Source organism: Punica granatum, chromosome 6 (genome assembly GCF_007655135.1).
Source record: "Punica granatum isolate Tunisia-2019 chromosome 6, ASM765513v2, whole genome shotgun sequence".
NCBI classification, from domain to species: Eukaryota; Viridiplantae; Streptophyta; class Magnoliopsida; order Myrtales; family Lythraceae; genus Punica; species Punica granatum.
This window is the reverse complement of record NC_045132.1, coordinates 7,232,806-7,244,830: the sequence shown is the minus strand read 5'-3', so window position 1 is coordinate 7,244,830 and position 12,025 is coordinate 7,232,806.

Sequence of the window (12,025 nt, the reverse complement as noted above, 5' to 3'; positions counted from 1 at the left end):
CTGTTATAATCCTCTCTACTCTATTAAGCAAGCAACGCATGAGGCAGCAAAGAGTGTATAAATAAGGGCAATTGCGTTTGGTAATAGAGTCAGTTCAACTCTACTCCATTTCAAATATAGGTATATATTTAAATGAGATTATAATAATGGTTAGAAAAAAGTATATATAAGAATTTATTATTAAATATAGGAAAAAGAGAGAAAAAAAAAGTAATGATTATGTTGTTGAATTGATTGAAGAATGGAGTGGAATGGAGGAATTTATTATTAAAAATTGATTGTAATAAGGATGATGAAAAAATATGTATGGGAATTAATAAGTCCTATCTCAAAGAAGCCTACTAACCATTCGCATATGATGCTTCCTTACTCAACCAAACATCACAACCCACGTTCCCAAAGGAACCTCTGTGATTGGTTGTGCACATTTATGCCGAAATTTGCGCAAGAGCACTTATCGTTGAAAGCTCTTGAAATGCCTTTAATGACTCGAGGTCTAAGGGATGATTAGGACCAATTAGGCATCGATTCACAATCTCCTTTCATGGCTCAAGAGCCTTTTACAAAAAGCAAAACACCTTACCATTTAGGGAAAAAAGTTAAACCAAAAGAAAAGTCCCGCTGAACTGTGGCATGATTTCAACATCTTATCTGGCCAATAAAAAGAATTCTCAATTGATTTCTCAAAAAGACAAGAGAATACATACCTATTGAGGAAAGCAAATTGGATAAGCCTATTGAAGGTCATCCGGGTGTTCAAGTCCATTGCAAGTGTCATCAAAGGATAATTTCTTGAGCTCCCTATTCGGTCAAGCTTCAATTGTGTTCGGTGTTTTGAACATACCAGCTAATCAACTTTTTCTCATAGGTTTCCCAAGCCATAGTGGGGCAACCAAATCATTGAAACCGACGAGTCAAGAGAGACACCTGTTCGCTCACCAGTTAAAGAAATCTCAATTTTCAAGACAAAACTGAATCGACCACCCAAGCAAGAGGGCGAGGGAGCCGACGGGAATGAATTACAATGTCGGTCAGAGGATACAGACGTTGATGGAGAAAATGGCAACATCTATCTAAAGCCACAGATCTGACGGATCATAATCTCGCACCCGAGCGTGAGGGCAAGGAGAGCAGACGAAAGTGAATCACAATGTTTATCATGGGGATACAGACAACATCGGTTCGAGATCACAGAAGCTGACGGACACAAATCACTTTTTTTCCAAAATCGTTTCTCACATGACAAACTTTTGAAAAAAAAAGTCTTTCAAAACCATTTCATCAAAAACTCAATCACCGGATGATAGTGTTTCCCACTCGCAAATTAAAACCCCCACCAGTGGATGACATGTGTTTCCCCGTTCACAAGTCAAAACTTGATCAGCGAGTGGAAATGTTTTCCACTCACATATTTAAACCCCGACTAGTGGACGACATGTGTTTCCTCGTTCACAAGTCAAAACTCGATCAGCGAATCAAAATCTTGACTAGTGGACGGCATATGTTTTCCCATTCATAAGTCAAAACTAGATCAGCGGGTGGAAGTGTTTTCCACTGGCAAATTAAAACCCCGACTAATGGACGGTATGCGTTTCCCCGTTCATAAGTCAAAACTCGATTAGTGGATGTGAGTGTTTCACACTCGCAGATTAAAATCCTAACTAGTGGACGAATGTGTTTCCCCATTCGCAAGTCAAAACTCGACTAGCGGGTGGAAGTGCTCTCCACTTACAGATTAAAACCCCGACTATTGGACTACACACGTTTCCCCATTCATAAGTCAAAACTCCATCAGTGGGTGGAAGTGTTTCCCACTCACAAATCAAAACTCCAATTAATCGATGACTTGTGTTTCCCCATTGATAAGTCAGATCTTGATCTATAGAAGGCATTGTTTCCACAACCACATCAAAATTCCCAAACCAAATTTTCAAGCCCCCAGTTGTGGTCAAACCAAAGTTTTCAAGACCTTAATGTAAAAATCATCAAGCCCCAAGTGTGGCCAAACCAAAATTTTCGATCCCTTAATGTGGCCAAACCAAAATTTTCGAGCCCCCAATATAGTCAAACCAAAATTTTTTAGCCCTAATGTGGGAAAACTGATTTTCAAATCACCGTTGTACATAACTTGATTGCATGTAGACTTTTAATCGTTCTTACACATGAATAATCTAATTCGATTTATTCTCTACTCAAAAGTCCTTCAGGAATGACATCTCTATTAAAGGAAAGGGACGTGGGAGTATTGCGCAAATAACATGCCAAACCCGATCTTGGGACGGGTCCATTTTGTTTTCGATCCATTGCCCTACAGACAGTGAGTCGAAGAGGGCAGCTGTAAGCACCTCATTCAGATTTGGGCTAGGATCATCGTTCAAGGAGCATGTCAAATTAGAAAACTGACCAAGCACTTGAGGATCGCCCGTAAGAGGAAGCACTATCGAGAATGAACAGATTAGTCCTCGATTGCTGAGTACTTAATTTAAACTATCCGTGTCTATTTTCAAAATTTGTACCAGTTAGTTGGCAATATTTTCGAAAAATGTGACGCCAACCCTCCGGAGACCTTGTTTTAAACCCAATTGCTCGTATTTTTTTATATAAAAAGGCAAGATAAATTTTTTCTGATTAAAACCTATGATTCATATATTTTGTCCAACAAGACAAGGGTTTGAGATAGAGAAATTGATATTTGATATTCTCACGTAGTGAAAATATTCGCGTCGAGGTGATTTCTATTTAAGAAATATTTTCTAAACTTGAGGATATTTTTCGATAATCTTTATCCGCTCAGAGGTGCTTTAAAATCCTAAAAAGGATGAAAACGAAAGGTTTTTGAAAATTTAAGGGTTGACGAGTTATTTTTGCTCTACCAAACTAGTTCAATTCAACGGCTTCAAGTGAGCTCCCACCGAGGTGGAAATTGAGGACAAGGGCGCGGTTTGCTCCCACACCCCTGTAAGAAGGCACAGGTACTAACCGCGACGCTTGGTTAGTAACCATGCCTGTGGCCAGCTATCCTAATGAAACATATTCAAACAGCTAAACCCATCCGGAACTCTCAAATTTTCAGAAAGAAATTGCATTTTGGTTTTTGAACTATTGAATTTTACAAAACAATCCCCGACTCATTTGCAGATTTATGGACTTTTGGCCAACTTCATGTGCTGAGGTTTTGCCAAATTACTGACCCAAAATCCTTTAATTAAGCCTAGGTTCCTCTAATTAGTAGGATAAATAAAGAGCTTAAACTCTGATTTCGCCGAATTCAATCTTGAAGATCCAAAAATTTCTTGGAATCAAGGTAATGTGAAGCTCCAAGCCTTTGTCCAAAGCTGAAATCAAGCTATTTAGCTTGTATTTCAATGGATGCTTGTTTAATTAGAGTAATTATTTGTAGATTAGATTACTAGGTTTGGTAAATTGAATGAATTAGAGCTTAATTATGATTAATTGAGTAGTATCTTGCTTAATTAGGAGCAAACTTGACTAATGAACTTTTATTGTCTTCAGGAAAAGACTAATTGCATGTTAATTGAGTTGATTCTTCTATAATTTCCTGTAGTTAGCCCAAATTAGCTTGTATATGTGCTAATTAGGTCTTAATCGGGTTAAATCGTGGTTAATTGCTCGTGATAGCATGCTGGTCGTATGATGATTTAGTCTAATTTGGGGTGAATTGGGTCTAATTAGGCTTAAATCGAGCGTAATCGGCTTACTCACGAATTTGGCTATGAGTAATTAGGCTCGAATTAGCTTAATTAGGCGGAATTAGCATGAAATTGGACTTTGTAACATTCTATATTTTTCTGTAAATTAGGCTTAGGGGGACTAATTTGATGATTTGTTGCCCCATTAGGTTTAATTGTGTGTAATTGGCTCCCTATTGTTTGTAATCTTGTTTAATTAGCTTTAATTAGCTCAAAATCGACCTTTTAAGCATGCTGGAAAATTTTTGATGAATTGATTTGAGATTCGATTGATTGATTTAGGGAACGATTAGGCTTCATTAGGTGTTAATTAAGCATCTCATGATTAAGACCGAGCTTATGCACAAGTGGAGAGTTGAGATTGAAAATAGCTCGTAGTGTCACTAAATAAAAAAATACGAGAAATATAAGAAATAAAAGAACGAGAAAGTCAGAGAAAAGGAAAAAAAAAAAGGCACGAAACTGTTATTTATTGAGTCATTCAGTGGTCGACCTCCTTTTCTCGGAAAAATGGGTATAAGCTTTTTATATTTTATGAAAATAAGAGTTAATTATCTAAAAAAGTTTAAACTTTTCATATTTTATCCATCTCTCTTGTGTAATAAGGCCTAATTGTGGTCATTTCTTGATTAATGTATGTGATTCGAATTAAGGTCCAATTAAGTCTGATTCCGGAGTCTTATTAGACCCGTGACTTAAATCATGTCTAATTGAATGTCTTTAGCCCTGATTATATTTGGATAACCACCCTTGTGAGTGTTGGCCAAACTTGTATGTGTCTAATTGAGTCAAAATCGGTCAAATCGTGAAATTGACATGTTAATTTGTAATGATTATGTGTACTTGGCCTGATTCACGGGTTCGAGTTTGTCAGCACCCAATTTCGGTCCATCAGCTCCAGGGGGACAAAATTGTTATTTCCTAATTTATTACCTATTTTTTTTTAAAAAAAAAGGGTCAAGTCGGTCAGAACCGGTCAGAGCCGGTCTGACCGACAGGACGGATGGGCAGGGTCGGTTAGAGCTGGTCTGACCGACCGTCGCCCACACACATACCTTTTAAAAAAAAAAAAAAGGTCAAGTCGGTCAGAGCCGGTCAGAGCCGGTCTGACCGACAAGATAGACTTTTCATTTCTTTCCTTCCCGCCCACTTCTTTTCCTTTTCTTCCTCTTTCCTCCTTCCTTTTTCCTTCCTTTCATTTTGGTCCCTGCAACCGAAAAACCGAGATTTTCGTTCCCGCTTTCGCAAATTTCCGGCGAAAATCTCGCCCGATCTCCGTTCCGTTTCCTTCTTCTTCTTCCTGGCGAAGCCCAGGCCGAAGGGGGGGAGGATTCGAAAAAAAAAGTGGGGGGAGCTCTCTCTCTCTCTGGCTCTCTCTCTCTCGGGTGGTCTCGGCTCCCCGATTCCGAACATCCCCGACCCGGCTCCCTGAGTTCACCCAAAAAAGAAAATTTCCCTTAGCTCTTTCTGGCCGATCTCCCGATCCCGCAGCTCCCATTCGCCCTCAGCTACCACGAACCGGGACTCCTCACCTCACGACTCTCCCGGAGCTCACTGTTTTCTTCGAAAAAAAAAACACAGCTCAAACTCTCAAAAAAATCGGAGCTCACCCATCTCCCATAGCTCAGCCGACTCTCTCTCCGGACGATCCCCGTACCCTCCAGCTGCACTCCGCGATCTTTCGGGGTCGGCTGCAACCGCGCCGCCACCCGGACCACGCCTCTTCTCCTCGGTTCCCCTTTCAACTCTAATCGGGTCAGCTTCCATTTTCAGGTCGCGCAGGGAACGCCCGGGAGCGGCCTGGACCATTCGCGCCGTCCAGCGGCCCAACTCGCATTCTGCAGTGGCCCAGCCCAGTGCACCGACGGCCCAATCCAGCAGTGGCCCATTCGGCCCAGCAGTCATCCGGCCCAATTTAAACTCCAGCGGCCCAGTCCAGCTCAGCCGGCCCAGTTCGGCCCATCACGGCCCGGTCCAACTCGCCCAGCAGATCTTTGACATTTTTTTTTTATTTTTTTTATTTACAGAATCACCCCTCAACTTCCCGAACTAGGTAAATCCTCTACTTAGTGGCATGTTTAGGGCTCATTTTCTGAATGTCTATGCTTGCTTGGATGAATATAATGTGAATTGAGTGTTCTTGGGTCGCGTGGGTGATCGGATTTGTCCCGAACTCGATTTTACGAACTTTCCATTTTGTTACATTTCTATCCAGAGGACACATTTTATTTTTTTAAGATCTGCCCCGAATTTCAAAATCATTTTCAATTAAGCCCCGGTCATTTTATTATTTTTCAATCAGTCCTTGAATTTTCCAGAATTTTTCTAAGAATCCCAAAGAACTTTTCAAATCGTTTCAGTTTAGTCCCGGAACCATTTTTCACCCTTTTCAGATCTGCCCCGAATTTCAAAATTTCTTTTCAATCAAGTCCCAGTCATTTTACTATTTTCCAATCAGTCCTGAAATTTTCATAATTTTTCAAGCATCCCAAGGAACTTTCCGAGTTGTTTCAGTTTAGTCTTGGGGCCATTTTTTATTTTTCAGATCAGTCCCGATTTTCAAATTCATTTCAAATAAGCCCTAGGACACTTTCAGTAATTTTTTACACAGTCTCCATTTTTTAGAATTTTCAAATCAGTCCCCAATCTTTTAGAATTTTCAGTTCAGTCCCCAATTGTTTAGAATTTTTAAATCAGTCCCTACTCTTTTAAAATCGTTCAATTCAGTCCCCTGGACATTTTCTAAAATATCCGGCCCTTTTCTACTTAGATCACCCACCGACAATGTATGTGCCCCATTTAAATATTTCATTTTTGTAATTATGTGACCATGTCGGAAATTAGAGTTTATCGGATGGTCAACTAATGGCTATCTCGACGACTCGAAATTCGTAGACCAAAGTATTCGGCAAATTTCTAATTAACCTAAAATTCTACATATGGGGTAATCGGGACGTTAAATTTGGCTAAATTAAATCACTTGACTCTTTTAAATAAATTGCACGAACTGATTAATAATCTGTAATCGTACCGACAGTTCAAGAACTGTTAGTTATGCCCTTTTCAAAATTCACAATTTCAAAAGCACCAAGATACGTACAACGTAATCTTGATTTTCATGCACACATATATTTACCGATTCAATGGCATGATTACCGGTTCTTGTTCTGCCGTCACTCTAGTGTAGGTTTGTGTTTAGAACGGGTTAAAACATGGAAAAACGGATTAATTTCAAATTCGGCATAATCAACATGGGCAAATAGTCAAGTAGAGTATTAGGTTTTGGGTTTTAGGTGAAAACACTCTTAATTTGTAAAAGCCATATTGCCATAATACAAAATAATCTAAAAATAACCCACACATTCGAGACTTGACTATGGACATCATGTTTGTCAAGTCCGTTAAATGATGCCGAATGCTACATACCCTATCTATCATCCTGTTTGTTTGTTTTAAGGTAGGATTTGTATGCCAATATACCCCGGTTAATAATCAGTTAATTCACGTAAATTCGGCGATAACAAAATCCCATTGATTGTTTAGTTGAGCTTGCTTGTTACATTTTTTGCACTTGATTGTTATGCGGGTCGAGCCCGATCCTTTAGGACTCGATTCACACTGGGTCCAACGCCCATAACCGTCGATCACGGGGTCTAATACCCCCATACACCAAGTACGCATTTAATTTAATTTTCGGTCTTTTTCCAAACTATACGGTGAGCATGAGTGAAATCATGGCCAAATGCGAACCGACCGGAATTTAGTCATTATAACTTGTCTTTATTTATTTGAGAGAACAATGTAAGGTTTTATATTATACATATATTCATGTAAAATCCCGGTCGGAGAGTAGATGGTCAGAGTGTTTCTTCGAATTTACGATGTCAAAACGCGTAAGATGAGCGAAACTTAATCATGCGGTAAATAAATAAAATGGCAAGCCTAGCAAGTTAGAGTACTGAAAGGGCGTGTGGGATATAGGCCCACACGTAATAGAACCCCCGAATTCGGAATTTTCGGTTCCGTACAGACCATTGCCTTAGCATCTTAGGTGTACCCCGTACCCCTAGACCCGGGTAACTTGCCGGCCCTCGACCTTCGAGTCGTAAAATGGCAAGTGGCGACTCCTTCTCACGTGCGTCCATCGCGCGTCCCCGGGAAAGTGGACACTCCCAAGCCGCGTTGCATAGGCGCGCGCATGCGTGCCCTGACGAGACGAAATTCGGGTGCACACAAAGTTAATTAGTGATTTAATTAGGAGTCCTAGGTCCTAGGAAGGTCTTCGTGACCTTGAGGCCCAGTCATTAGGACCCAAAATTCCCTAAATCGGATTGAAGTTGATCACTTGGTTTAATTGGATTAATAATTCTATTTGTTTGTGTGAATCAATTAAGAATGAATGATCACACATATTAGCACGTATCACAGGAATTAATGCTAATTAACCCCCCCCTAGGATTCAATTTGAAGGTCAAATTGACCTTGAGGGATTATGATCGCTTCTTTATAGAAATTTTGAGAGTTAATCGGCTAATTCATGTAAATATTGCCATGTTAATAAAATTAGAAAAAAAAATTGGAAAACCATGAATAAAATAAGTAGACATACGAAATAAACTTAGACTTTTCTAGGTGAGACTATAAACTTAGACTTTTCTAGGTTAGAGCCCTAGGCCCATTTTCCTCTTTTTGGGCCTTAGGCCCATTTCTAGGTCCACTCAGTCCATCGTGTCTACATTGACATGAATGTATGTCCCATTTACTTTGACCTAAAGGTATGGCCCGTTTCACTTTTCTCAACCCGAATGTGTGGCCCATTATTCGAGAGTCAGACTATATAATTGTATAAGCACGTGTATCGTGCAGAATCTGTAATTCATTCTTTAATTTCCTTGTACATTCGCGAAAAAAGACTCGACCCTTGGATTAAATAACTCGACTTTATCAAGTAAAAAGTGTTAGAACTATTAGGAGTATAAGAGGGTACCGAAAAGGCAAGTTATTAGCTTGTGCCCTTATAATCTCGTAAAAAAGTCATCAGACTCATTTCTCTGGTTATAAAGACTGAATCAAATTTAAATCCTTAGAGGTTAGTATTCTAACCCAAATGTGACTTAGGTGGCTCACCGACCAAATAGAAGGGTGTAGTGGTGACTCTAATCCCTATTGCGTCCCAGGCCACATGAACTAACAGAACACTCAAGTCGGTAGCAGAGGCCTAAAAGCCATGTCGTGCGATAAATAGCTGCATATCCCTCATAGATGAAGCCGAGGAGAAGATAAGTCGAAGCTAGCTTATGTACTGTAGCTAACTTCTAAACCAGCAATACCACCTCCTTGACCACATTACCACATGCTCTCAGTCGGATGAAGTTGCGGAAGAGAGATACCAAAAGGCTAGGTGCTCCCACTCAGTTGGTTCCACATTATCTGTTTTCTTCTCGTCTTTGATGAGAGTGTTTGAGTGAATCATGTTGTGGGAACTTGCCCTTGCCAAATTCCAGCTCTTTCTCTATCTTAAGCTCCAAGGAGTGGTTGGGGTCAATGGGTTCTCCAAGCACGGGAAGACCTGTGAGGTAGCAAAGGTCTAGGAGGGTCATGGAGATCATGCCACATGGAAGGATGAATGCATTGACAACTTGATCCCAAAAGGTCAATAGCGTTGGAAGCAACCCATAGTTCGTAGTTGGTAGGTTGAGTGTCAGTTGGATGAAAGCATAAACATCTTGGTCCGTCCACCTCTAGCCGAACTTGCCTTCCAGTAGGGTAACACAACCCCGCCACCTGTCAAAATCTTGAGGCCAGAATTTCTGGGTGACAAGAACCCAATTAGCCCAACTGGGGCTGTCTTTAGTAAGGTAGATGGACTCGAGGCCTAAGGGGTGGATTTCCTCGACCTCAGTAGGTGGAGCAATTGGGAAGAAGGGGACAAGGACTCTCGATTGTATAGCTGAGCTTACATCCTCCACAAAGTGATGTCTCTCAAGAACCTCATGAAGATCGATATAGCACATCAACATCATGAAGGAAATTAGTCACCAGAGATCGAGTCAACAAATGCAATATTGAGGTAATCAACCAAGCAAGATAGTCGAGTGGCGCGCTAATCGCTATAACAAGCTTAGCTGAAACCAACAAACTCACGCTCGAATCCTCAACTAGAAACCCTAGTTCAAAATTCTAGTCTCAATTCTCGATTTAAGCTGGAAAACCAGTGATTAGCCAAGAGAAGAAGAAATTACCTCGATAGAGCTGGATTGAGAAGTTTGAGAATTGAGGTCGCTCGCGGTTGAAACCCTAAGTAGCCGTAGGGTGGTTCGAGCTCCTGGTGCAGGAAGATGTAGGCGATGAAGGAGCTCTCCCTACTGGATTGTCGCTGGAGCACAAAGCGACCGAGTGACAGAGAAGCAGGGGAAGGGATCGTTGGCTATTGTGCCTTTGCATTTCTTGTCATTTCAATTCCGTACCGTTCTTTAATGCCTCAATATCCGTTTAGCACTTTTCAATATCTCATTTATCGCACCATGCCCTTGCTATATCTATTTTTGTGTAAATGCACCTAAATAGCTAGATTCTCGTACTACATCTTTTACCTTGTCTCCGAAGCTCTTGGTTCCATCTTCTCCACGGTTTCTCACTTCCGAGCATGGATCGGGTAATTTCTCCACTTTGGTTTCAAGGCTGGAGGTTCTATTGACTTTAGTTACATTAGCTTGGTAACTTGCACCTTGTGCAGGTCAGCTAGCAATTCAGCTGCATAGTGCTCGAGCTGGCTGATCAACAGCTCCTTCTATCCCAAAGCTTCAAGGTGTACAAGTCATGCGCCCGTGGGTAGAATTTCAATGATCTAATCCTCGAGATCGTTTCATTGTCTGACACATTTGACACACCCGTGATGCATCGACCATATCCACGAAACCCAACTACCACTTACACCTATGGACCTTAGGGACCATGGAGCTACGCTGTAAATCGATGAGGCTAGTTGGTGGTTTTGCTGTTATCTTGGGACAACACCCTGGCACATCTGGTACGCTCATCTTGCCACATGAAGGCTGGAGATTGGCCTATCCATTTTTAGGCAGAACAACTGTAACCTCAGTATGCCACTGTTGTCAGGCAGCACTAGAGTTGATTTTGCACATTCATAGAGACTGCTGCTTGGCTAGATAGTTTGGTCCTGGCTGCTCCAACCTTCTATTATGCTACCTTTGTCTCACAATCTCTCCATGAGTGGCTCATTTCAATCTAAAATCGAGTATGGTGATGAGGAGCGGTTTCACATGGCCAGGGATATTTGGTATTGGATGCTGGCTTTTATGGAATTGGAGAAATAGGGAATTGTTTCAAGAAGGATTTCAAAGACCACACGATGAAGTGGGTTGCCTCATCGACGCGACTCGAAACTATATTTATTCAACTTTGGCGGAGGACACCATTTCTTCGGCCCTATCCAAAGAATAGAGGTTAATTAGTTGGTCCAAGCCTAGAAATGGATGGTTGAAGTTGAATATGGACGGCGCCTCTCGTGGTGTTCCGGGTCCAGCGGGAGTAGGAGGAATTATCCGAGACTCTCAAGGAAACTGGGTGACTGGGTTCTTGCATAATATTGGATTTGCCACCTCAGTACATGCTGAGTTGTGGGGAGTTCATTCGGGACCATGGTTTTCAGAATCATGATTCGAATCGTAGAATCGTACGATTCTACGATTCAAAGGGGGTCATACGATTCCGATTAGGAGGGGTGACTCGGAAAATGTACAATCGGAAGTGAATTTGGCTGTGAATCGCGGAATCGCGGAATCGGGCCGATTCTGCGATTCCAGATTCAGCCGAGGCCTTATTCGGGGACTCAGGCGAAGGGCAGGCCAGAGTCGGGCTGAAGCCTAACCCATTGGCCCTAAGCTCGATAGATTCTTTTTTTTTTCCCCTCCTTTTCCCTTTTTTCCCCGGCACTCCCCTTTCTCCCCGACAATTCTGTGCCTTGACCCACTATCCAGTCTTTGATTCGTCCGACTCTCCGACGGTCCGAGGTGAAGATTCAGCCATTTCTTCTTGTTCGGTTGTTCCGAGTCTCCGATGAACTCCGTGAGTCCGTAGTTTCGACTTCTGGAAGTTTCGCCCAAGCTGTTTTGACTTCCGAGCTTCAACCAGACCAGTCCAAGCTGACTCGGCCCAAGCTTCAACCGCCCAAGTCTCCGACGAGCTTGAAGCTCCGAACCTCTGTGAGTCCTTAATTTCGACTTCCGCCCAAGCTGTTCCGAGCTTCAATCGACTTCCGTCCAAGCTGACACTGCCTCTGGTCCACTGCCTTC